Source organism: Pelodiscus sinensis, chromosome 4 (assembly GCF_049634645.1).
Source record: "Pelodiscus sinensis isolate JC-2024 chromosome 4, ASM4963464v1, whole genome shotgun sequence".
Lineage (NCBI taxonomy): Eukaryota > Metazoa > Chordata > Testudines > Trionychidae > Pelodiscus > Pelodiscus sinensis.
In genome coordinates this window covers 110,977,155-111,001,433 of record NC_134714.1, presented here as the reverse complement: position 1 = coordinate 111,001,433, position 24,279 = coordinate 110,977,155, and the positions used below count along the sequence as shown (strand labels likewise).

The 24,279-nt window shown below is 41.6% G+C and overlaps 1 protein-coding gene across 27 annotated transcripts in view; it reads left to right on the top strand.

The window, feature by feature from the left end:
- Positions 1-24,279, top strand: part of SOX6 (SRY-box transcription factor 6) — a 519,233-nt gene that overhangs the window by 146,072 nt on the left and 348,882 nt on the right. Inside the window, exon 1 of one of the 27 annotated variants that reach the window (XM_006134581.4) lies at positions 4,410-5,269. The exons of 23 other annotated variants lie outside the window; for them this stretch is intronic. The gene's annotated coding sequence lies outside the window, so the exon portion shown is untranslated. Of the gene's footprint in view, positions 1-4,409; positions 5,270-5,592; positions 5,721-24,279 lie in introns of those variants that run through there. 3 more of the 27 variants (XM_006134582.4, XM_006134579.4, XM_006134570.4) reach the window with 3 other exon arrangements.

Genomic DNA, 24,279 nt, shown 5'->3' with positions numbered 1-24,279 from the left:
TAGCTCTCTCTCTGCTGCTGGACTTTGCCTGCATTATTTTTACTCTTACTGGGCTTCGGTTTTTGTGTGTTTGTTCTTTATGGGCTTTTTTTCCCATGGGTGTTATTGGCCTAAGTTTAGAACATGTTTATTGGGTGTATCTTGGTTTCACGCTCCCTCTTCTAGCATATTTGCAAAACTCTCTCATTTTCTGCTCCTCTGATCAGTTAGAAACTAGCCTTTTAACCCTTTTTCTCCTCAAGTCAGTCCTGCCCCCCTCATCAAGGAATCCTAAAGGGATTAAAGATCAAAGAATGGTAGGCTAGAGCTTCATTAGGAAACCCTCAACTGTACCTAGTAGGTAACTATGCTCAGCACATTATCTCCCCCTTAAATAGACCATACTACAAACTTCAGTCAAGCAGACATGCCACAAGCAAGCAAGCCCAACGACAAATAAACTGACAGCAAACTCATTCCGAGGGTAATTTCCTTTCCCTGGAGAATTCCCTCACAAAACTCCCGTAGTGCTGTGCCTGTTTGCTAGTTCATGAATTCAAGAGAAGTTGTCTCTAGAATATCTTCCTTGTGTGAGGATGAGAATTTCCCATTCCTTGCTTTTCCCCCTGTGCCTGACCCCAGTTTCACTTGGCTTCTGGTTATGTTTCCTGCTTTGCTCTTCCCTTACAATGTCTGGGTAGATACAAACTTCTCTCCATTTTGCATATGAAACACTATTATGTTGTCCGTGGAACTTGTATCTTTCTATGCACAATGTTTCTTTAAGCACATGTGGTGCAGAGTAGTCCTGCGGTTGGATAATTCATAAGATCTAAGTATTAATATTATTATTATTGCTTGAAAGGATCCTTATTATTTTCCACAACAGTACGGTCACCTGGCAGCAGGTCATTAGCATTTTAGGCTTCTTTCCTTCACAACAATGCACAACATGCTAATTAGAGGGTTCTGAAACTAAGCAACCTGTTTTAAAATCAGACATTTTAATTTGCAGCTTTAATGGCTGTGTTATAATAACTGGCTTTGGGGGAAAAAAATCTCATGTTCCAGTAGCAAGGCCCAGTGTAACAGAGGCTGACAAAATTAAAAACCTCATAATGTGACCTTTGCCTGGGATAAAAGGCTGTTTCATAACAATTTCCTTTTGTTCTTTGTTTAAGCCATTACTCCAAGAGGAGCCTCCGATTAATCTAAGTAAATGCATCATTACAGTCCTAATCCATGTCCTTCTGTCAGTGTCTGTTTTAATTAAATAAGAAACACTAGGAGAAAGAAGGCTGGTTGATCAGAGTAAGATTAAAAAAAGCTTTACTGTTTTGTCCATTTGCATAGCTCCAGATGCCATAATATTGCAGCTTAAAGCAGGAAAACTTGTAGTATAGTTTAACACAGTTCTCCCTATTACAGTATTAAAATAACCAGATTCACCAGTGAAATCATTCCAATAATCCAATTAATTATATACAGAACATTCCCAGGCAAATGGTATGACAGCTTTGGTTGAGTAATTTGACACATTATTATGTTTTGGGTAGTATACATAATTGGGTACAAACTGTTTGTATCCAAGTGCAACTGTTTTGTATATTAAATAAAGCACTAAGTTATGAATTTTTGGTGTCAGTTTGTTATTTTCTTTTTTTTAAATGGCCTCTGTCATTTTTTAAAAAGGAATTTGGAGCATAATTCTTTTCAAACAGTGAAGAGCCTGTTTAATAAAAGTTGTAAGATGAATACATCTAGCTAGTTAATATTGCTAAAGCAATACATATGGTAGAAACTCTTCCTCAAGGTAGTATTTCAAGATCCCTGTGGTGAGGGCTTCCTCCCACAGCCAGGCCATTATCTGATGTAATGAAAAGAGAAAGTGTGCAACACTGAGATTGTTAATTAATTTAGCCTAACAAGATGAAGATAAATGAAGCAAAGCATGGATTGAATGAAGCAAAAGGTCTTATTTACAATTTAATACTTCTTTATATTATGCATTTTTCAATTTACAAAAGAAAAGCTCCTGACTTTAAAGGAAATATGGACTGTGAATCTACATGCAAGACACCTTTCCAGCACATAAACCTTTCTGGCTACTGTTAAAAATGTAGTGTCAGAGTTAACCTTTAACTTACAACTTTTTCCCTTTTAAACCTTGGTGACAGAATGTTGATCACAAAATAGTAAACAAGGATCTGAATCTGCTGCCACTGAAGTCAATTTAAAAATACTCATGGGAGCACTTTGGGGGCTCTAACTTCTGTCTTTTGTCTCAGTTTGCCCTGTTGTATTATCTGAGTTCTAATTCATGTAGAAGACTACTTAAAAAAAAGAGGGTGGGTGAGGCGGGAGACTTGATTCTGATTTTACTGGCACCAACATAACTACTAATTCATGAGCTTCACTGTCATTTTATATGGCAGAAACTAAGAATAATGTATTTGACAAATGTTTTGATAGATTCAAACTAGGGTTTTTGGTTTTATTGTTTTCGCCTCTGAAACTCAGTGGTAATTTTATGCAAGTTATAAGATTTTCAAACTTCATACTTCAGTTTTATCAGTTAAAAACAGAATTAAAAACAAAAAAACAAAAAGACTAAGATTGTTAAACCATTTCCTGCTTCAATTTTTAATTCAAGGAGTGCTCTCTCTTTAAACACAGGGGGAAAACTGTCCATTTCAAATCACATTATTCAGTTGCCTACATTTCTAGATGTATTATTTGAGTTCTCAGTCTCAAAGTTTGGGACATCACTCAGCAGAGGAGCTGAACAAAAACTGAAACAGCTGAAATGTGGTTATTTGCAATAGTTATTAAAAAAAAAACAACCAAAACCTTGAGCTATATATGATTTCCATGTAGCTTTATTGGTTTAAACCTAACACCAGGAAAACGAATTAATAAAATATCAATAAAATATTTTCTCATTTACAGATCAGTTGGCTCTGTCCAGTATATGACCTTTTGTCATTCTTACTGTCTGCTAAGGAAATGCCTTCCTTCCTCTTATAGCAGCTAGACAAGACAGCGTTATCTAGTGTTACTGTAGGCAGCGGTAGCAGGCCTCTACAAATAGTATTATTATGTTCCCTGTGTTTTTATCTCGGGGGTCACGAACAAATCCATGCGACTGCTTCTAAAGATTTCAATAAATAGGACTTTTTATCCAGACAATTGCCTTTTATATTACTTTTAAACAAAACGACTAGTCCATCAAGAGTTTTAAAAGGAAAACAATTCTACAGAGTGCTGGTATGGCAGCACAGACCAATCATTATGGCCCCATTCTCCAGTCCTTTATTTTTCAAGTCCACAACAATAGGTTGTTGATTCAATGGACAAGACCAGAACAATTAAGTTCTCTGTTTAGCAGCAGTGCAGCATTTTAATGCCCTCCTCTAATAATGGTCTCATTATTGTTATTCTCAGACTGGGCCTCAGGAGGAGGAATATTTGCTGGAGGTACGTCATTATTTTGCAAATTTCGATTAGCTCATCATGTTGTCTGTACTGTGAAAATCGTAGCTAATTAGGGCAGCCAGTTAGACTACCAGCTTTTGAGCTTATGAGTTAAAAGGTAGCACACTTGATAGGCCAATGATGTGAAAAAGGTGGTAAAAAGGAGGATTAGAGCTGTTGCCTTAGTAACTCTAACTTCCATCTGTGCTGGAACAATGGACTTGTGTTTCTCCCCCACCTTGGTGTAAAAATTGGTTTTGTTTTGAGAGGACAGGGCACTTTATATGACAATCTGGAATTCAGCCTAACTGAGTGTAGTTTTAGTTGTTAGGAGAGACAATCGGGGAATAGGAAGGATGAAAGGTCATGGTGAGCTTCAAGGACATGAAAGGTTGTTGTCTCATGTAACAATAGTAGATTGTTTTGTCCTATTATTTCTAGCCAGCCACCAAGTCAGGTGATGGAACAAATACCTCCAGTTGAGTCAGCTGAAACAGGAGAGAAAGATAACATACCTGGTACAGAACAAAAGATAACTATAATTTGTCGTTATTACACAAAGTTATATTTATTTGTATTCATCCTCTGAAAAAAGTTTGTTTACTGACCTACTATTCTAGCGCGTATTGTACTGCACTGCCTCTGTAGGCCATCACATCTCTGGGAAGCACTCCAATGTGTTAGAAAATGTTGTTTAAGCATTCTTCCCATGAAGAGGAACCCCCAGGAGTATCAGTGATGTGATACTTAACAATAAATTTGGTTGTTGTAGCTTTCTCACATTATTGGTGTTCTTAAAAGGTTTTGCTTCTAACACAAACTGAATACAATTTCTAAAAAGAAATGTGCTTCAACACTTGACAGCATTTTATCATAAATTCTACAGCACATATCTTAGAACTTTTATTGCAAATAGTATTAGGTACTGCTGCAGAGAGACCTATAATCCTGTGAAAAAATAAATTTGCTACAGGGATCCTAATAAAGGACTGCTTTTGTGCAGTGGGAGATAAAGTCTCTTTTGTGCTATGCCATAACTTTAGGAGGTTCTGCCCCTTTGTCTGTGGGGAAAACAAAAGTACTCCAGTGCTATTTAATAAAACAGCTACAGCACACTTTTACAGGGAAAGCATTTGTTAGTGAAAAGACTGTAATCTCTTGGATTTTGCCCAGCACTGCCTAAAAACAGTTGCTTTTTAGAAAGAAAAGGAAAGGTAGGAGCACAGCTTTTCATGTTCTTATTTCTCAGCTTTTGCAACATGATGCTTCTGTAATCTGAGCCATTAATTTCTTTCTGCCAACCCACCTCCCCTCCTGCACACACACCCTGACCCTGACCAAAGCATATGCTAAGGGCCATCTCACTTCCCTAAAACAAAGATTAGTGATTTCAGGTTGGGATTTTAAGGTTTTGCCGCCACCTTTTCATACTGGGCCCCATAACCCCTTTAACACAATTGCAGCTGAGTAATTTTCACTCGCTTCATAATAGAGCTTTGAGATCGACAACAGATTTTGTAATTAGCTATTTATTATCTTTGAAAAACAAACTTCCCTGTAATTACTAGGTTTCTCATCTTAAGCTGTTCTGACCTTATTTAAACTCCCCTTTTTAGCTATTCTGAGCCTCTCTTATCTCCTCTCTGCTCCCAACCACTCTTGCTCTTGCTTTCTGACAACACAGATGGACGGCCTTGCACAAACTGATAATTGTGATAATTTCTCAACTAACTATTCAGTAATAAAAAATGTTATTTTCCAAGCATAGCAGGCATGTGTCGCACTCACATATACGCTGAAGATGAGAGGCCAAGTGGTAAGTTCATGGAAACATGATGTAGTATGAGCCATTGGACTTGTCAGCATTCAATTTGGTGATAGTGTGGTTTATCCAAATACAGTTGTCTTTTCAGACTATGAAATGGAAGGGATTAGAGTGCTTAAAAAATCCAAACTTTAATGTCTTTAATTTATTAAATACCTGCCCTCAGACTTCCAAATCAGCTTCTTATTTTTTGTTGTATAGTAGTTTCACATATGTACCATTGTTTTACTTTGCTATTTTCTCATTAAAATGTAAGTATAGAGACTGTTTAGTGTAACAAGGGAGCAATGCAAAGGGTTAACCAACAGAGAATTACAAATGAACTATCTAGAAAGTTGATTATTAATCCAGCAAGAGAGAAAATATCCTTCCAGTTAGCAAGAATTAGTACTTGAAGAGCTGATAATATTGTTCAGCCTGTCGTCTGGCATGGCAGAGTCAGGTAAGCAAGACATCTTCTCGAAGAGATTAAGACGTTTCCTTTTTGTTTTTCACCACATCTCATTTTAGAGGGAATCTTTGTTGAATCAGTTATGCAGTCAGTATATGACTCTGCAAATCGTTCACACTCCAAAATGAATGAAACCAATTAAAATGGTTCTTTTAACTTTGGTAAGAATTACTATTTCTGTTAGCAGTTGTATTTAATAGTGAAAAGTCTTAGAAATGTACAATTGGATTGTGGTTAAGAACAAGAAGTGATTGCAAAATCTAAACAAGATCTTGTATATCAAAGAATCTTGCATAACTGTCAGCAAAAATATTATATTATTTTTCTTTAGGTGTGAAAGTTCTGGGTTGTTGGAAGTCATGTGTGATTCTGAATATAATGTTTCTGCTTACAGAATGTATGGTTTTATGCAAATTTATGTGTTACAGACAACTCTTTAGCCGTCCTGATGTTTCTTGGCCCCAGTGTTCATGTTGTATTGATCCATGTAAAACATTTTGAATTCATTCATATTAATTTACAAACATTTGTGGGGATTACAGAGTGTGTGCACTGGAATGGAAGGAAGTGAGCATATGGAAAATGTGCCAACAAGTTTATATAAAGTAAAATAAAAGCTTTAGCTTACTTGAAACCTCTGTATAATGCCACTTAAGACTGATTTCTCTGTGTTGAAGTAGAAATTTACAATTTCAAATGTCCTTGTTACCTGGGCTGTATGCTCTTGATATTGCTTGCTAGACATAGGCAATTGAACTTACCTTTTCAACATAATCTGTAATAGGCACACTATTATCTGAGAGGTATATTAATAATGGTCTAGCGGTTCTGAAATACAGGAAAGACCTGTGTATTTAATAATATTGCCGCACGTCATTAAATGGCACACGCTTAAGTGCATATATGGAGTTAACATAATCTTTAAAATATTTTGGTTTTGTTTATAGAACTGCGTTAAATAACTATATTTTGCTAAGTTAGTGTCTGCGTTGGTGGAAAAGAATTTACCGTCACCATCTGTTTGGTGTGTTTCTGTAAAATAGGCTGAAGGTTGTCCCAAAGGGACTATAGAGATAGGCGATTCAAAATGTAGTTAAAAACACAAACTAACCCATATTTGAGAGCTCACACCATCTGAGCACTTATATTATACACGCTAATATTTTATGAGTCACACAAAGGGGAAGGGAAGAGAGGCTCATCATCAGCACCCGGTGGGATGCTCCTTCGTTTCTCTTTCGATTTTGAGAACTGGATTATGATAAGACCCTGGGCAAAGGAGAATTGAAGAGAAGAGCAGAAAGGGCAGTTGGAAAAGTGAAAAAAAGAAGCTGAATTTGTTTGGCGAGATGCATTATTTTTGGCTGTGTGTCTTTGGCCTACCTGGGCCAGGAGACAGTTAACAGAAGATGGTCAGATTTTTTTTTAAAAGGGGGATTCATCTCATTAGAATCAATAAAAATCCTCAGCTCTTGCTGCAGATAATAATAGAAGCTATCAGTCCAACAAATGACTGCAGTCAAAGTACACTGCACAATCAGACTTAGGAAGAGAAACAAATAAAACAATCCCAAGACGTTATCCTAGTGCTCTTTAGGAGTGTTAATAGGCCAGAAAGAGGTCACCCTGCCTCAGTTTGAGCACCATGATCTTATTAAGCTATAAAGAGCAAGTTAAGGACACAGATGAGAACAATTACTGTACATGGATGATATACACATATAGGAATGATATAGAAAGGCTAGAAACATTGAGAAAAACCACAGGGGGAAGGGGTGAAAGAAACTAATTCAGAGGAGATAGAAATGAAGTTTTCCAGAAATTAAAGGAGATAGTGAAGGTCAAATCATATAAGCTCTTTGAACTACTTCTCAGAATGAGGGGCTCATTAAAGACTGCAAAAAGCTAGGAAACAGCAGGTAAAATAAAAGTTTAATTAAAATGACAAGGGAACAAATTTGTGGAATGCTCTAGCTGGGGTAACTGTAGAAGCTGCAGCTATGTTTATAACAACAAAACAAAACTAGGTACATAAGTCTATGGAAGGAATGAAACTGTATTTGTGGAATTTTATAGTGTATTAACTGATTAGATTAAATAAATTCCAAAGTCTGTTTTCAGGCTCTCATTTCTTATTTTTTATACATCCGTATTACTGAAATCTGGGATTATACTCGCTAAATTGGTAGAGTTGGCGAGCTTGAATCAGTAATCTATTTAACACCTATTATAATTTCAGCTTTTTAACTGAAACTTAATTAACCAAACAGTAGCTGTATCATTTAAGAAGCCAGAAATAAAGAGAAATGGGTGAGAATTAACCCCCCCAAAAAAACAAACCACCCCTCCAAACCAGTGTAAATTAACTATAACTTACATAAAAACTGTGTGCTTAAATAAATGGTGTAAAATGGAAACCAAAAACATTATGCAGAGAATCCCAGTTAGTGCCCATTTTAAAGACTGCTCTCAAACTTGTAGAGAATACATAGTATAAACACCTGAGAGCATGGCAAGTGACTTGATTACAGTTCCACAGTTGACGTGATCATCCCTTTTATGCCAGTTTAAGCTTTCTAGTTGTCTACAGAACAACTTTGACATAAGTCCAGAGCAAGCTGATAAGAACAATCCCTGGTCTTAGTGGAGCTAACTTGACTGAAATCGAATGAGAAAAGTGGCATGAGGGTTTTTTGTGGAAGATACAATCATTCCATTTTCTGTCTCAGTGACAGTGAATTTGTAGATTCCTGACTGTTTCAGAATGGCTAAGTAGCTTCCTGTCAGAAGATGTATGAGTGGGACAGTAAGTAGGGACAATAGATGTGGAACATGGACATATGTATTGTTTCTCTCTGCGCTCTGTAAATAAATAGGAACAACGTGGCCTGCAGGGAGTATCTACAAAGAGCAAATAAGGAGGTTCTTGAGAATTTGGTTGGATTTGTGGTTTTAGATGGCTGAGGGAAACATTGAGTCTGGTCTTTCAGTTCTTTGGAGCATAGTTTCTCAGTGATTGCTTATGATGGTGTCTGAGAGAGAGAGAATGTTTCAGTTTCCTAAGAACTCAGTGAGGTTGTGTGGGTAGGCTGAAGTATTTTACAAGATTCAGTGTAAGACTGCATAGTTCAAGATTCATATTCTAGTTACAATGGCCAAGGTCAGTTATCCGCACAATGAAGGGAAACTCTTACATACACAAATAGACAAATATTGTGCAGCAGGTACTCAGTGATGCTTTAAGCTCTCGCGTTACCATAAGATCTTGAAGAACTATCTCCACACTTGTGTTTTGTCCCTTTGAACATCAACAGAGGCATCTAAATTACCTTAGAAGAGGTCATGGCTGATACTGACTTAAAGAGTTTCAATGTTGTGTAACAAGAGAAAGATGAATAATACAGTGCAACCCTCTGCAAATATGGTTTTCTCACGAGTTTGTACCTCTTCAGGGTTTGTACCTCTTCAGGGTTTGTACCTCTGCAGGGTCCAAAAGTGGAGGGTACAGGCCAGCATATCTCTCTCTCTCTCTCTCTCTCTCTTTCTCTCTCTCTCTCAGGAAAAGGGTCATAAGGAACAACTATGATCATTTAATTTCACTAACTGAATAACAGGTCATGGTAATTAAATGAAGTCCAATATCTTGGTGGGCTTTGACTTAAGGGAGAGTCTCTCGGTGTTCAGCATTTCTGAAAATAAAGCCATTTATTCAGTGTCTGATATGGGCTGAAGAGTCTAACTTTAAGGGCCCATTTAAGAAAAAAAACTTGATATGTGTTTCTTTTTTACTGCTGTAAAGGAAAGCTTTTAGGATATTCGGCAGCTAGGACAATCATTTTTACTGTAGTATGTAAAAAGATTTAATTTTAAATTGTTGCAAAGAGATGAAAGGCTAAACAGCTCAGGTGCTGTTACAGGAAACTATTTTCATTAGTATTTTCTCATCAGGACTATTAGGAGGCTGCATGTGTCTTCATTAGACCCAGCATATCCTAATATTTTCATAAAAAGCATGCCATCTGAAACATTGCTGTGTTCCTTGAAGGGATGGAGCAATCAGATATGCTTAATTTTTGACTGTCACTATGCAGTTCTGTGGTATTGAAGTACAATGTTGCATAATATCCACAGAATGGTGGATGTTATCTGAACAGAATGATCGTGCAGTTTATACCATATGGCTGTTGCACTGTACTGTGTTGTCTCTGGAGAAGACTATGTGGTACCTACTAAAATCATTCTTCAAAAGGAACTAGGAATTAGTGTTTGCATAACAATTATATTATTAGGTCCTCTTCAGAACAAAAATGTTGATCTTGTTCTAATGTTGATCTTGTTAATACCTGCTCTAACCCCATTCATGCAGTCCTATGGATGAGTCTCCTCTACCAAACAGTCATTCTGTGTAGTGGGAGTGCAGTCAGTGTTTGAGGGTGGATCAAGAACTGCCAATGGACCTGTGATAGGGTAGATCCCCCCAGCCACACACTATTAAAGGGAAGGGAAACTTAGGCAGCTGAAGCACATGGGCTGCAATAGCAGTTTTTGAATGGTTGTACTAGTTCTTCATGACCTGGAGACAGGATTTCATTTCTGGCTCCCATTTATGTCTGGACCACAGAAAACATATATGTATATATAGGTATATACACTGCCTACCACTATTGAAGGAAAGTCATCTACTTAAACCTTGTTGAGAAATGCCACAAGCAAGTGAAAGCTGTTGCCTATAACCATTATTTCAAAAGGAGCTTTTCCTCATGATCATGCTTATTTCTAAACATAGAGCTATCTCTCTTAGACAAGTCATGTTCTGCTTTTCTACTCACCTAATATACATGCGTATATACAATAATTTTAAAATGAGAGTGCATCTCAATTTTCATGTGAAAAATCTGGGCTAAATACAAGTTGCTCATGGGTAGCTCGATCTTCATTGAATTAAGCTCTTTGCATTTGTTGCTGTAATTGAAATGGCATCTTGGTGTTCATGCTGAATCTGTCTTGTTTATGACTTTTCAACAGCCCCTATGTTTTTTCTTTGTAAAGTGGTTTTATAGAAAGTTGCTGATTGTTTTTGTTTTTTTCTTCTCCCTTTTCTTATCAGTTATAGTCCATTTAAGGCTATCATCACATTACAGCTACCACAGTTGTGAGGCAGTCTGAAGTAGCTATTGGTGATCCCATGACAGCTGTCTGCTAAGCCTGATTACTAATCTACAATGTTGTTTAATATAAAGGACAAATAAAACATTAAAAGGGGGAGACAGAGTTTCATTTTAAATTCTGCTTAGGAAGGGAGCCACTGTTTTATAGGTAACCAATAATAAGCCTTCTTTGTTTGTAAGGATTCAGATCAAAGTATTTAGTACATTCTTGCATAGATTTCCTATATTAAAATGAGGGCTGAGTCTTGGACTTGATGCAGAAGTCAACAAAATCATTAATAATTATAATAATAATTAATAATACTGTTGTATGAACCATAGTGAACAATAATAACAATTCATGGATTCAGGGAGAATATACCCTTGAGGTTTAATTCTGCTCTCTCTTCCGCTGAAATAAATCCCTGGACTTCACTAGTCATTATTCTGGTTCACACCAGTATATATCTGAGTAGTATGCATCAGTGTAATTGTGAGCAATGTCTGATACTAGTTATTGCTATCTCACAAGCAAGGTGGGAAAGGGAATAAGTCCCTTTTTCATCAGAAAGTGTCAATGACTGTCTGTTGTGGAGATTAGTACAATTTAATGTTAGGCATTTTAGTAAAAAACAAAAAAAAGTTTTAGGGAACTAATTAGTAAAGAATGTGGTGCCAGAAAATGATTTCTTGTGCCTTTTCTTGATCAGTGTCTGCATTATCACACCATTGACCTTTTAAGGATAAACCAAAATACCTTACTTGACAAATGATCACACTTTTTTTAATGTACTGGCCCCTTGGGTGTGTGACTATTAGAAACAAAGCCACCTACGCATTTCCATAGGCATATGGAATATTATACAGAGGGATATTATACAGTCTAGCAGTTTTGCAAGATTTAATCTGAAATAATTAAAAATAACTTCTCCTTTGTGTAGTTCTACTTCATTACTAGTGGTATCCTCATTTAACTCATGCAAATGAAGACCGAACCATCAGCAACAGAGCAATTGTTTGTTTATTTTTAGATTTAAAAAATGTACCCATATCTCTGTGCATATCAAGAGATAAATTATTAAAACTATACAAAATTCATTGACTAATGTCAGCCAAATCTAGAGAGACTCAACCCCATAGTAAGCAGTTGGTAGAAGTATTAATATTTATTATGAACTTCATTTATATGACTGTCTAAATTTACATGGCGTTTTATGTTGATTATATAGACCTGGAGTAGGGCAGGATTCCTGCTCTGGAGAATTTGTAAGTTAAGGTTCAAAGGGATCCGTGCAGGTATGAAAGCTACCCATGTGAAATAGTCAGCAGGGTCAAGATCTAGGAGATTTAAGGTATAAGTCATCAACACCCTCTCCTCAAAAAGCCGGAGTAGATGCATAGAAGGGCCCTGATGAAGTCAATGGGGGCTTGTCTACACTAGGAAATTATTTCAGAATAAGTTATTTCAAAATAATAACTCCCAAAATAACTATTTAAAAATAGGGCATCCACACTACAAGGCACCATTGAAACAGGGTGGAATTATTTCAAAACAGCATGTCCACACTGATTGGAGCCTACATCGCATTTAAAGCCCCTGGAAGCACTCTGGAAAGGGCAGCAGGAGAGCAGTCACTTCCTGTAGCTGCTTCCTGAAGCTAGCTGAGATGGGTGCTTTCAGGAGCTCCTCTCTATAGCCATGTCTCATACGCCACTTTTCCACTGCCTGCCCCCTTGTGAGACACCAAACTCACATCGTATGCTCTGGTTGCTCTTGCGGATGCCACAGCACTGACTGAATGGAACTGGAACTGCTGCAAAGCAGTGCCATGCTCACCGGCCTCATGCTGCGCCTCATGGTGCAGTTGATCCATGCTGCCCACGTGCTAATTCAGGACCATGATGAGCAGCTTGGACCAGGGGACCTCTTCACCCAGGCACTGGTGCTCCTGATGCACCAAATGATCCTCCATCCTCTGCACATGGTAGAATGCTGCTTTTGGCTTGGGTTGCCAGGTGTCCGGTATTTGTGGCTTCTGTCTGGCAAAAAAACCCAGAAAATACCGGACATTCTTCCCCTGCCGCGTCTTTTTTTTTCCTCAGCCTATTTTTCACCCCCATGTTCGGTATTTTTGGTGAAACTATCTGGCAACCCTACTTCTGGCGGAGGGAGACCAGTTCTGTCTGGTGAGATCGCATTGTCTTGCAACGATGGGATGACCAGCAGTGGCTCCAGAACTTCTGCATGAAGAAGTCCACCTTCCTGGAGCTCAGCGAATGGCTTGCCCATGCCTTCAGGTGACAGGACACTTGGATGGGACCCAACATCCCCATGCAGAAGTGCTTCGCCATTGCCCTGTGGAAGTTCGCCAAGCCAGACAGGTACTGCTCCGAGGGGAAACCAGTTCAGTGCAGGGAAATCCAGGGTTGGGTACATGCTCATGCAGATGGTAAAGGCCACCAACACCATCCTGATGCAGAGGATCGTCACCTTGGGGAATGTCAACCCCATTGTTGCTGGCTTTGCAGCCATGGGCTTCCCCAACTGCAGGGGCAGCGGGAGCATAGACGGCACCCACATCTTCATTCTGGTCTCTGACCAGTGTGCCTTGGACTACATAAAACAGGAAGGGGTACTTTTTGAAAGTGCTACATGCCCTTGTGGACCACAAGGGATGGTTCATGGACATTTACATCGGGTGATCGGAGAAGGTGCACAACGCCCACATATTTCGGAACTAAAGCCTATTTCAGAGGATGCTCATTGGCACTTTTTTCCTGGACTACACCATCAGGATTGGGAACATGGACATGCCCATGTATATCCTGGGAGATGCAGCCTATCCCTTGCTCCCCTGGCTGATGAAGCCCTACAAGGGCTGGCTGGACCCCACCAAGGAGCATTTCCGTTCCTGGCTCAGCAGGTGCTGCATGGTGGTCAAGTGTGCTTTGGCAGCTTAAATGGGAGGTTCAGAAGTCTCCTCACCCACCTGGACCTCAGCGATCAAAACATCTCCGATGTGGTGGTGGCCTGCTGTGTGCTCCATAACACACATGAGAAGAAGGGGGAGACTTCCCTGCCAGGGTGGGGGACAGAGTCTTAGCAGCTGGCCAGGGCTTATGAGCAGCTGGACACCATGTTGTTATTGAGGAGCATATGGCCTTGTGCTGGCATGACAGCTGCTCCACATGGCCTTCCTCAGCTCCCAGTCAGCTCAGTGCTTCTCGTGGTTGGTGGCCTGCTCCCAGTGCTCCTCATCGAAGTGCTGGATGAGGGACTGGAGGCTGGTCATCTGGTCCCACAGCAGGTCCTCCCAGGTTTTTTTTCCCACTTGTGACTTCCATGCAGTTGTACACATGGCTGGGAGGTGGTGGGCGTGCCATGCTCAAAGCTGGGCCAGCTGTGAAGAAAAGTGACAAGGGCAGCCATCCCAGTAGACACTGTGCTTAGCCCTAATCTCTGAGCTGACTCCAAAGGTCTCGGTTCAGATGATGGTGATGTGCTTCGAGCAAGGCCCTCTGTTGCCTACACAGAGGGCACTTTCCTGCAGGGGCATGGACATCCCAGTGGAGCCTCACTACCCCCATGTCCTGGGGACAAGCAGGCATGGAAAAGTGCCAGCCAGGCCAGGAGCCTGTGGGAGGGAAGGATGGGGAGACTCAACTTCCTTCCATGTCCTGCACGCACTGAGTCTTGCACTGGTGGCATCCCGCAGAGAAAGAACTTTTATCCCTATGTGCTGTGGTGGGAGAGGAAGGGCGGTGTTGTTGGGGAGCATGTGTGTGAGCAGCAGAGTCTGCTTTCCAGAGAGAGTGCTACTGGGGTCCCCTCCTTGTCGTCCCACTGGCAGATTCCTATGCAGGGGACTGGTCTCCTCCACATCACTGTGCTTGACTGGGACTGGATGCTGCCGGAGTCCAGGCACGAGCCTGTGCTGTGTGCAGCACTGCTGTGTGTTTTCATGAACCCAGCATCCTTAATGATGGCTTGTTATGGGAAGGTGTCCCACCACGGAGGCCAGAGTAAGGCAGGCCTGTTCAGTAACCTTGTGAGACGGAGCGAGGGGTTCCTGTGTGAGAGCATCGTGGGGCTGAGTGCTCCAGCTTGGCACTCCATGTGCATCCACGTGAACAGGCTGTTGTGTGAGCCCCAGGCCAAGAAGCTCGAGTGAGGAGCACGCAGCCGCTCGCCTCCCACTGCCTGCTCCTGTTTGTGTATAGGGAAAGTCATGGAACTCACTTGAAGTGCCTTCCCAGGGATCATCGAGTCTTGGGAGACATCCTGGGAGAGGGGTTGGACTGGCTCCAAGTTGATGATCGCGTCTTGGCTGGTGGACATGGTGTCCTGGCTAGCCTTCTCCTCCTTCTCCTCGTCCTCCTCCACAACCCTGTCCCCGTGGAGGCTGACGCCGGGCGTGTCTTGGCTGGAGTTGACAATGATGGGGGGGGGGAGGGGGAGAGGGAGGGAGAAGGTGACCAGCCATTCTCCCAGGATCACCTCCAGCTGCTCATAGTAGCAGAAGATGTATGGTGCTGCCCAAGAGTGGAAACTTTGCTCTCTGGCCTTGGTGTAGGCCTGCCAGAGTTTCTTAATTTTCATGCAGACCTGGTCCAGGGTCCTGGTGTTCCCTTTGTCTGCAAGGCTGGTGGCCATTCAGCTGTACACATCTGCATTGTTGCTCTTGGTGCAGAGATCCTGATTGTTGGTGTTCTACCCCTAGATCTTGATGAGATCCAGGATCTCCATACCAGTCCAGGCCTGTGCCCTCTTTCGTCCCTGGCCAGGGGCATCAGAGGGTGTGCTGTGGGTGTGCTGGCAGCCAACGTGGGTGCAGAGGTCTGCCATGGCTCCTCTAATGAAGGGTGCTGTGTGGCATAGGGCTGGCAGAGCTGGTGTGGTGCCACAAACCCTTCCCCTTCTGTCTTCAGTTTTAAACTCTGCAAGGGTATGTCTACACTACCCCGCTAGTTCGAACTAGCGGGGTAATGTATGCATACCGAACTTGCTAATGAAGCCCGGGATTTGAATTTCCCGGGCTTCATTAGCATAAAGCCGGCGCCGCCATTTTTAAAAGCCGGCTAGTGCGAACCCCGTGCCGCGCGGCTACACGCGGCACGGGCTAGATAGTTCGAACTACGTAGCCATTCCGAACTATCTGTACTCCTCGTTCCACGTTCCACGAGGAGTACAGATAGTTCGGAATGGCTACATAGTTCGAACTATCTAGCCCGTGCCGCATGTAGCCGCGCGGCACGGGGTTCGCACTAGCCGGCTTTTAAAAATGGCGGCGCCGGCTTTATGCTAATGAAGCCCGGGAAATTCAAATCCCGGGCTTCATTAGCAAGTTCGGTATGCATACATTACCCCGCTAGTTCGAACTAGCGGGGTAGTGTAGACATACCCCAAGAGAAGTGGTGTACTGGAGTTGTCCGGGGTGTGGCCAGAGCAGCCATAAGTGCAGCTGTGAGAGGCTTCTGGAGGCCAATTATTTCAAAATGGCAGCAGCTGAGCATCCACACTGATGCTATTTCAAAATAACATTTAGAAGTAAATGTTATTCCTCATGACATGCAGAAGTTGTTATTTTGAAATAACCAGTCTGCTACTTGGAAATAATGGGCTTTGTGGTATGGATGCTCCACTTGTTATCTCAAAATAAGGGGAGTTATTTCAAAATAACTCCTTAGTGTAGACCCTGAGGCTGCATCTAGACTGGCATGATTTTGTGGAAATACTTTTAACGGAAAAGCTTTTCCGTTAAAAGTATTTCTGCAAAAGAGCATCTAGATCGGCAAGGATGCTTTTGCGCAAAAAGTGCTTTTGCGCAAAAGCATCTATGGCCAGTCTAGACGCGATTTTGCACAAGAAAGCCCCGATCGCCATTTTAGCCATCGGGGCTTTTTTGCGCAAAACAATTCTTCCCTGTCTACACTGGCCCTCTTGTGCAAGTATTCTTGCGCAAGAGGGCTTTTTCCTGAGCAGGAGCGTGAAAGTATTTGCTCAAGAAGCACTGATTTTGTACATTACAAAGTCAGTGCTCTTGTGCAAATTCAAGCGGCCAGTGTAGACAGCTGGCAAGTTTCTGCGCAAAAGCAAATGCTTTTGCGCAAAATCTTGCCAGTCTAGACGCACTCTGAGTGAATTAGAGACAAGATTTCATCTATGAACTTTACACAGACTGATGAACTTTAAGGTCAGAAGGGACTATCATGATTAAGGTTAACAGATTAGGTTTCTGACTGACAATCATGGGAAGGCCATTTTAGACACGAGGGTCCACTATTCCACTGAAGTTGCCAGGGTCACTGGAACAATTTTTATAATGGGAGTGCTCAAGGCCATTGAACCAAACTGTAACTCCTGAATATAAAGGAAAACATTCTAAGACAGAGGGTGGTGCAGCGCCCCTACTTCCATTACCTATGGGTGTTGCCCTGCCAGTCCATTCCAGATGTTCAGATCTAAGGACTGATTGGCATTAGATCAGCTAATCACAAGTCTTGTGATGGTGCATGTATATGTACGTACACATTTATAATATGTGCGTTTATGGTGACAGCCTGGTTCGTTTAAAGAAACGTTGGCATATAATGTAATGTATGTAATGCTGCCTGATTATGAATGCCTCAGCTGCCGCTGTGATTTACGGCAGCTGAATTTGTCACACCTGGTTAGCAGTAATTTAGAGTTTTCCCACTGCAGGATTTAGTTTCTTCCTCCAATAGAATGTCTGTCTATCTTTCCGTTTAATAGACGTATATGTGTATATATGTCTATATAGATGTGTGTTTGTGCATGCAAGTATAATTATGCATATATATACATCTACTGTACACGTATTTGTACAGGTTGAATCTCTTGAGGCTGGGACTTTTGGTCCGGCAACATGCCAGACCATGAATATTGCTGGTCCAGAGAACCTCCAGGGCCAGTCCCCCTATGGCTGGGAGTGGAGCAGGTTCTGCTATTGGGGGCAGGGAGTCTGGTGGCAGCAGAGGGTTCCATGGCCTGGTGGTCCACGGGGAGAGGCTCGAGACTGGCAGCAGAGGGGCAACCCTGGTCCAGCAAACTCTCTTGTTCAGGACCAGTCAGATCCCGAGGGTGCTGGACCAGGGAGGTCCGAGCTGAATATGCAAGATTTGAGGGCAATCCGGTTGTATATAATCAAAGAACGTGTCTGTGATATATGACAATACTAATACCTAGCTCTTGTACAGAACTTTTGATGAGTAGATCTCAAAGCACTTTATGAAGAATGTCAATGTCATTATCTCTATTTTAATGACAGAGAAACTGAGGCATGGAGCAGTAAAGTGGTTTGCCCAACGTCACCCTGCAGGGCAGGACTAGAATAGACACAAACTATCCTGAGCCCCAGTTCAGTGCTCTATCCAGTAGGTAACACACAATTTTCAAAGCTGATTTGTTACAGTAGATTAGTATGTTTTTTCAGTCAATAAAATTAGTTTCTAAAAACTGTAGCTAAGCCTTGATTAGAGTACCTTAGACTATATTTGATTGCTTTAGCAATTTTTACTTCCGCTGTAAAATTTAAGAGGTGAAGTCAATCTGAGCAGTGGCCAATTGGCTATCCAAAGGTTGTAATGCCTTTCTTTGTACCTATTGTGGTTCTGATTTTATACAGATAAGAAATTGGACATTGTACATATGAGTTTATTACTTAAATAAATATATTATGGCTTTTAGAGATAAGAGTGATTGTACTGATGTTCTTTGTTAAGTTTATTTTTACCAGGTTTTCAAGGTGAAATGCATAGCAAACCATTCCTTTGGCAACCTTTATAGCAGTAGCATATATGATATGTCCTTAGTAAACTCTCTAGACATTAGGGGCTGATGCCTTTTAAATTGCTTATTGGTCTGTCACAAGCTTAATCTTGTTTGTTTGGGTTTCATTTTCTTATTGGACACCAGAATTTTTAGCCTGCTTTACATTCTGAGGAGGTTTTGTACAGTCATCCAGTGAACGAAGCTACCTAATTTGATTATGAGCTCTAAATTGGAATATTTTTATGTTAACGAGTATTTTCATTGTCTGCATGTCTATGAACGTTTCCTAGGTAAATGAGGAACAACATTTTAGAAGTGGTCCTTGTGATATTAATCCTGCTTGTGTGTCAAATATAAGTAGTCTGTCATCCAGAATAATAAAGCATGTACATATTACAGCTTGAACATGTATAAGGACCTGTTGTTTTACACCATTGAGGTCAATGGTGGTAGCTATGCCATCAGTTTGAATGGGCGCAGGATCAAGCCCAAAGCTATTTCTTTTTGGTCTCTGTTTTTAAAGATCTCTTTTTGCTCAGGAGTTTCAGGGGGTAGCCGAGTTAGTCTCTTAGGGTATGTCTACACTACAAAGTTAGTTCAAACTAACAGACGTTAGTTCGAACTAACTTTCATAGGCGCTACACTAGCGCTCCGTTAGTTCGAATTTAATTCGAACTAACGGAGCGCTTAGTTCGAACTAGGTAATCCTCATTCCACGAGGATTAAGCCTAGTTCGAACTAGCTAGTTCGAATTAAGGGGTGTGTAGCCCCTTAATTTGAACTAGTGGGAGGCTAGCCCTCCCCAGGTTTCCCTGGTGGCCACTCTGGCCAACACCAGGGAAACTCTACTGCCCCCCTCCCGGCCCCGGATCCCTTAAAGGGGCACGGGCTGGCTACGGTGCCCGTGTCAGGTGCAAGCCTGCCAGCACCCAGCCAGCAGACCCTGCACCTGGCACGGATCGAGCCACCCACCCGATGCCCCCAGCCCTCCTCCTCTTCCTGGGACCAGGCTGGCGGCTCCCGGGAGCTTGCCCGGGACCGTAAGAGGCGGGCACCCGCCTGGGCTAGTTCGGAGATTGTGGACCTTGTCCACGATCTCCGCACTAGGCACAGGAAAGTGGCTGGCTTGGGCAGGATAGCTGCCAGCCTGGCCACCCAGGAGCAGGTGTGCAAGAGAATCAAGGGGGTCCACTGAGACCCCCGACCCTGAGCCCTGAGCTTACAATGGCCGTCCTGGGTCAGACCAAAGGTCCATCTAGCCCAGTAGCCTGTCTGCTGACAGCGGCTAACCCTAGGGACCCTGGAGGGGATGGACCGAAGACAGTGACCAAGCCATTTGTCTCGTGCCATCCCTCTCCAGCCTTCCACAAACCTTGGGCAGGGACACCACTCCTACCCCCTGGCTAATACCACTCCATGGACCCAACCTCCATGACTTGATCTCACTTCCCTTTAAATTCTGTTCCAGTTCTAGCCTTCACAGCCTCCTGCAGCAAGGAGGTCCACAGGTTGACTCTTTGGTTTGTGAAGAAGAACTTTCTGTTCCTAGTTTGAAGCCTGCTACCCATTCCTTTCCTTTGGTGTCCTCTAGTCCTTCTTTATGGGAACTAATGAAGAACTTTTCTATATGCACCGTCTCAACCCAACTCCTGCTTTTAGAGACCTCTATCCTGTCCCCCCTCCATCTCTTTTCTAAGCTGAAAAGTCCCAGTCTCTTTAGCCTCTCTTCATATGGGACCTGTTCCCGACCCCTGATCATTTTAGTTGCCCTCCCCTCTCCCAGCCTCTCTCTTCCCCTCTCCCACTTCCTTTTCCCAGTCTCCCCCAGTTTTGTTCAATAAAGACAGATTCCATTTTGGAAGACATGTTATCTTTATTTTGTACATCAAGAAGAGGGGCTAGGGAAGGGTAAGTGGAAGGAGGTGAGGGAGGAATGGGGCACGAGCCCTCGATGGGGAGGACTGGGCTGGCTCTGCGGGCTTCTGGGGGTGGAAGCTCTCCTGCAGCCCCCCAATTGCCCCCTCTCCCCAGATGGCAGCCTGCGGCAAGTGCAGCTGGGCTGATGGCCGAGTGCTGTGATGTGCCCAGTGTGGGCACTCAGGGCACTCCAAGCCAGGACTGCTTTGCAAGCGGGGCACCCCTGAGAACTGTCTGTCCAGGGTGGGGGTCGGGACCCTTTAAGCACAGCCCTCGGCTAGTCTGAGACAGCATCTCCACGCTCTAAGTCCTCCTCTGATGCCCTACTGGCACTGCTTCCGGCCATCCTTAACCCCGGTTCAGGGTCCACTTAATGTGGACGTGCTAGTTCGAATTAGCAAAACGCTAATTCGAACTAGTTTTTAGTTCTAGATGCGTTAGTTCGAATTAGCTTAGTTCGAATGAACTAATTCGAACTAAGTTAGTTCGAATTAGTGCTGTAGTGTAGACATACCCTTACAGAAAAGAACAACAAATGGTCTGGTAGCACTTTATAGACTAACAGAACATGTAGATAGAAGCTCATGATACCATCTACATGTTTTGTTAGTCTATAAAGTGCTACCAGACCATTTGTTGTCTTTTTGCTCAAATATGCTTTTTTATATGTTGTTCTTTGTGTTTTCTTTATAACAGAAACCTATTAAACTATTGTCTACAGACACACAGGGTGTGTCTAGACTACAGGGTTTTGTTGACAAAAGTGGACTTTTGTCGACAAAACTATACTTGCGTCTATACTACTGCCGAGTTTTGTCAACAATGGTAAACCTCATTCTACGAGGAATAATGCCTTTTGTCAACCGAGTTCTGTCGACAGAAAGTGTTATTGCATCTATACTGTCCTTTGTGTCTACACTCTCATGTCGACAAAGCGGCTTGCTGTGTTGACAGAACTTGATGTAGTCTAGACAAAGTGTCTGTTGACAAAAGCCTGTGGTCTTGACGTACCCACAGAGAAATAAATATAAGATTGTCTGTCTGATTTTAACCCCTTGATGTAACAAATTTTACACACTTGTTTTAAAGAAGTGTTGGGTTGAAAATAATTTTTAAATAAATGTCATTATCTGTGATGCTAATAATAATTCATAAGATGAGTGTTGAGAAATGGGATATACTTTGCTTAAATTTATTTAGGATAGAATAATTTGAACTACTCACATATCCTGGCTTCAATGATGAAGATGCCACAACATCAATGGACAATTTATTCCAGTGGTTAACCTCCTTGACAATTAGGAAGTTATTCCTAATGTCCAACCTAAACCTTCCTTGCTGCAAGATAAGCCATTCCTCCTTGTCCTGTCATCAGAGGCCAAAAAGAATAATTTTTCTCCTTCCTTGGAACAACCTTTTAGGTACTTGAAAATGGTTATCATGTCCCTTTTCAGTCTTCTTTTTTCTGGATTAAACAAACGCAATTATTTCAATCTTCCCTTCCAGGTCATGTTTTCCAAAACTCTCAGTCATTTTTGTTGCTCTCCTCTGGACTTTTTCCCTAATTGCCGACATCTTTCCTGAAATGTGGCGTCTAGATTGGACACAATACTCCAGTTTGAGGTCTAATCAGCATGGAGTAAAGTGGAAGAATTACTTCTTGTTTCTTACTTACCGTACTCCGCTAATATGTCCCAGGATGATGTTTGCTTTTTTCCCAACAGTGTTACATTGTTGACTCATATTTAACTTGATCCTCCCCCCCCCCCCCCCCGATCCTTTTACACAGTACTCTTTCCTAGATTGTCTTTTCCTATTTTGTATGGGTGCAACTGATTGTTGTTACTGAACTTCATCCTGTTTACCTCAGATCATTTCTCTAGCTGTCCAGATTATTTTGTATTATAGTCCTGTCCTCCAAAGCACTTGCTAATGCTAATGGTAATGCCATTATGCAAATCAGTGATAGTCATTCACCTAAAATAGTGTCTCCAGTTGCCACCAATCCATCTCAAATGATGTATCACACATTTAAAGATACATCAGAGACAGGTGATTCATTCGTCAGTTTGATGTGAAAGTACTTCTATGTTAAGAGAAACTGAAAAGACTGGGACTCTATAGTTTAGAGAAAAGCCATAACAGAGGTTTACAAAATAATGAGTGATCAGATATTTTTGTAATAATATATGAGTAAGTTGACATTAAATGTGATTAAAGATTAAAATTGACGAGGAAAAGGTATGAGAGTTATACTAGTAATAAACACATCTAACATCCAGCATGTTCAATGAGTTTTTTTTTAAGAAGGGGGGATATTAAACCCTCACGCTTCATGCCACAAACTAGTCATTAACTGAAAGTGGTTAGGAAAGATGTCGTAGCTGTGCTGATCCCAGGACATGAGACAATGTGGATGAGATAATATCTCTTATTGGACCAATTTCTGCTGCTGAAGAGACAAGCTTCTGGAGCCACACATAACTATTCTTTAGGCTGGAAAAGGTAATCAGTGTGTTAAGTAAGTGTTAGGAAGACATTTAGTGATGGCATCTGTATTAGCTGTTACCACTCAAGAGAGAGATCTTGGAGTCATTGTGGATAGTTCTCTGAAAACACCCACTCAATGTGCAGCAGCAGTCAAAAGAGTGAACAGATTGCTGGGAATCATTAAAAAAGGTATGGATAATAATATAAAATAAAATATCATATTGCCTCAATTGTACACCCACATCTTGAATATTGCATTCAGATCTGCTCTCTCCCATCTCAAAAAAACATATATTGGAATTGGAGAAGGTACAGAGAAGGGCAACAAAATAATTAGGAATATAGCACAGAGATTGAGGTGAGATTGATAAGACTTGGACTTTTCAGCTTGGAAAAGAGACTACTAAGGGAGGATATGATCGAAGTCTATAAAATCATTATTGGTGCAGAGGAAGCAAATAAGGAAGTGTTATGTACTCTGTGTCATAACACAAGAACTAGGGCTCACCAAATGAAATTAATAGGCAACAGTTTTAAAACAAATGAAAGGAAGTATTTCTTCAAACAACAACTTAACTTTTGGAACTTTTTTTCCAGAGGATATTGTGAAGGCCAACACCATAATAGGATTCAGAAAGGAACGGGATAAGTTTGTGGAGGATAGGTCTATCAATGGCTATTAGACAGGATGATCAGGAAGGGAATACCGTGTTCTGAAGTTTCCCTAACCTCTGTTTGCCAGCAGCTTGGAATGAGTGACGGGATGAATTACCTTATGATTGTGTACTTTTCATCTCCTCTAAAGCACCAGATGGTCACTGAAGATGGACCATTGGTCTGGCCCAATATGGTTCTTATGTTTTAACTTATTCATTCAGGGTATGTCTACACAGCAAAGTTATTTAGAAATAACTTTCCTAGCGTCTACATGGCCAAACCACTATTTCAAAATAAATTTGAAATAGCAGAGCGCTTATTTCGAATTTGGTAAACCTCATTCCATGAGGAATAACGCCAAATTCGAAATAGCTATTTTGAAATAAGTGCTGCATAGACACTCATATCAAAATAAGGGGCCTGCAGCCTTTCCAGGGAGCCCTGGTGGCCACTCCAGCCTCAACCAAGAACACTCCTCTCCCTCCCCTTTCCTGGAGCCCTTAAAGGTGTTGGCTCTGGCCACAGTGCCTGTGCCCGCTCCAAGCCT